Consider the following 3,589-nt stretch of genomic DNA (forward strand, 5'->3'; position numbering starts at 1 on the left):
GGGGGTGGGGGTTTGCTCCATTGAAGCTGTTGGTTTGCGGGAGGGGACGGTGGGGCGGGGGGTTCAGTGAGAGATGTCGTCCCCCCTCCGCGGGGAAGTTTTTTTTGAGAAATCCCAGCGCATCAGTGTGTTGGGCGTTCATCCCTGTCCTGTAGGTTGAAGTGCAAGTTAAAAAAAAATTAAAAAAATAAAAAAGAAGGGGGTAATTCTTCAAAATCGGTCACTTGGACGCCGGGCCAGGAACGCGGTGGTGCCTGAAGATGTTCTGCTTCCAGAACTCGAGTGTTGGAGGTGCATCGTGGCCGCCTGCTCCAGCCCCACGTTGAGGTTGTCAGTGGTGGCGAGTTGTTGCTGATGCTGAATTATTCATTTAGGACCTGTAAACACCCCCAGCTTCTCTCGTCTCGGGGCTGCTGGAGGGCACAATGGAAGTGGCTTTTTTCTAGAATTATGCTGACTTGATGGTAAAGAACTTCGTATGTGTTGATTTTTCAGTACTTAAAAAAACTGAGGATATCGAGATGGTTGCAGTTAGACAAGATTCTGGATGGGTGTGTGTACTGTTAGTGTTAGGCAGGATCAAGTAAGTAAGTGGGTAGCCTGAACGATATATTATTGCCCCAAACCTGTTTCTTCTTGTTTCACAGATATGGTCGTAACAAGTGTTTTACTTTTCATGACTCTAAATAATGGCGTAACCTAAGAATTAAAAAAAAAAAAGGACAACTTACTACAATTAGAAGGGGATGTCTAGTTCTGAATACTTGCTATTGTGGCAGCTTTGTTGTATTGTGCAGTAATTTTAGATATGGTACTGTAATTATAAACTGCTGGAGCTCAGGTAGGGATTTTTATCCTAGGCTGTATGATTTGAGGAGGAAAAAAATCGGTGCTGTTATAAAAAACATTGTTATTGTGGCAAGTAGGATGGCCATGGACACAGCTCAAGTGCCTGAATAAGTGGACACATAGCGTTGTGTCACTGCACATAAGGACCGTACAGATCTGTTGCAATTTTGCACTGGAGTTTTATTCTGCAGAATGTTGTTATTCCTGATTAACTAAACAACCTTGACATTTGGAAAGGAAGTATGTAAAATTTGAAGTGGATTTCTAGCTGGCTGAAATCTCGTGTCTTGTGTTGGGGGATGAGAGACCTTCGTGCTTATCCCAAGGATTCAAAAGTTCAGAGGAAACAAGCCAACTACACTGACCCTTTTTGCGAAAGCGTGGTTAATTTTTTCTTGACATCGCTTTTCTTTGTGATACAGTATAGGCTGCTAAGGAAAAAAAGTGCTGTTGTGCTTTATGTGCAGTAGAATTTGCCTATTTGAAATATACTGTTTGATATTGGACACCAAAATACTTAAACTTGTTACTGCAGCATGGGAAAGAACAGCATTTTTGAATATTCTTTGTAAGAGTTATAACATGTTTTTTTTAATGTATAGAGAGGACAAGTGTTGCTTCCGCAATGTTACTTATCTCTAGCTTGTTAGTTATTGTATGAATCAATTACAGATTGAAATTACATGCACAAAATCAGAGTACGTTCACTTTTCTACATTGTGCTGCTGATGATTTATTTTAAATACAATTTATCTCCTACAGCCACTCATTTTAGTTGCTCTTTCTGGGCATATGTGTTTTTCATTGTGATCTAAAGGGATCTAGAAAACTCTCTCAAAAACTGTGGTAAAAGTAAAGACAGACTCTAAAGCTTCTGGTCAATTTCCTCCCCTTCACATTTCTTGTCATTCTCTAACTGCATCTTCCGAGTTGTTTAATTTCTCAGTTACAGCGTGAGTGAGAGATGCTCACAGGGAGGGGAAGCTGACTGCTTCAACTATGGTTAAATGCATAAAAGTGACTGCACGAGTCTTCTGTACTAGAGAAATTTTTATTATTTTTTTTCCTGTATTGTGTTCCTAATATTGCCATTTAACTTACTTTTTCAAAGTTCTCGGCCAAAGTTTTGGTGAAGTATTTTATTCCTCCTCTTTTATGCTTGCCTAGAAAATGGTTTTAATGAAGGTTCTCTTGCGTGCTCAAAAGACAATTTGGAGTTCTAGTGTGCGCAGCTACTTAAATTTAAGATTTTAACAATTGTTTAAGCTGGAAGGGATCTGTGCCTTGTGCAGGTGCACTGCAACACAGTACAATCTCACGAACAGACTAATAACCAGACAGTGGTTTCATAATGCAAACAAAGGTTTCCTGGATGCCAGTCTTGAACTCTTAAAGTCGTTTGTGTTCTTTACTCAAATCTGGGTCGGTGTTTTGGATGTCAGGCTATTCACTGAACGTGTTACCTTGTCTCCCTACTGTAAATGTTCCAGATAAAAATTCTGACCTATGCAGGACTGCTGTCTGTAAATATTTGCTTTGTGCTATTTCTAAATTATGCAAATAGCCAGGAATGTGCTGAATAGATCTCCCATTTTAATTTCTCTTTCCTTCAATGATTCTCCATCCAGTAATGATGTTTTGTGATGTTCCCTTCCTCTTCCGTGCTAGTTCAGTGTTTATCCACCATCTGTTAAATGACTACCACAGTCTGGGCCTACTGGGGCTTAAGTTCAGTGAGTTGGGGAGCGTACAGAAAGCTGAGTCTTACCTTGGAGCTATGTTTCCTCCCGGTATCCTAAGAGAGATTTCTACGTCCTTGAATAGCTTCATCTAAACCACTTGTGTGGTGTTGCCACTCCCAGACGGATTTGATATGCAGGTTTTTTTTTCTTCATGCTTCAGGAGGATGTTGGTCTATGTGGTTTTGAATTCAGTGACTTCACCTGCTTACGATTACAAAGGCTATTGCAAAATTAAGATACTGTATTGGTACAAAGATGCATCAGCCATCTCTGAAAAATCCTATTGTTCATAAAGCTCGGCAGTAAAAAATTCAGAAATGAGATTGTTATGCAGACAGATTACCTGAACAAACCGTTGACCAGAACTTAAAAGTTCTCTGCGTGTTGAGCAATTAGCCTTGGGTAAAATTGAAAATGAAAATACCTTTGCAAAGATAGCGAGGGAAAGAACACCTATAAATGAAAAAGGAAGGAGGAAGGTATAAAATACTTTAAACTAGTATGATGTCACTTTCAATACCTCCTCTCGTGCCATAACGTTCAGTTGTGCCTCATGCTGTGCTGTGGGGAAAGTGCATTTGGTTAATTCTCTTTGTAGTCTCCGTGGAGTCAGAATCCCATCAAGAGTTGAAAAGAGCCGCAGTTGCCTTCCCCGGCTGTGGGGCACAGGCCCTGCACCCCACATGAAACATCCACTGGGCCATTGCTGGGGGGGGTTCCTGGCCAGAACCTGGGGCTGCTTTGAGAAGTGGATGCTCTCCTAAATGGATCCAAATACATTAACATTTCAGGGAAGATGTCTAACAAATGTGAATATAAATCAACTAGGAAACCTACCGATTCCTGTCCTGTTTGTCAATGTTAGAAAGTTAAGCCCATATAAGTTCATTACAAGTTCAAGTGGTGTTCAGCAAATAGATAGGTGTATTATTACAGCTCAGCTGTATTCTTCACCTCATTAATAGTCCGGGGAGGGGGGGGGGGGGGAAGGGGGGGGG

The 3,589-nt window shown here is 41.0% G+C and overlaps 1 protein-coding gene across 2 annotated transcripts in view; it reads left to right on the forward strand.

Moving 5' to 3' along the window:
• The window catches only part of NCOR1 (nuclear receptor corepressor 1), a 66,457-nt gene that overhangs the window by 223 nt on the left and 62,645 nt on the right, over positions 1-3,589 (forward strand). The gene's annotated exons all lie outside the window — the stretch shown is intronic.

This window comes from Calidris pugnax, unplaced genomic scaffold, assembly GCF_001431845.1.
Source record: "Calidris pugnax isolate Ruff unplaced genomic scaffold, ASM143184v1 scaffold133, whole genome shotgun sequence".
Classification (NCBI taxonomy): Eukaryota; Metazoa; Chordata; class Aves; order Charadriiformes; family Scolopacidae; genus Calidris; species Calidris pugnax.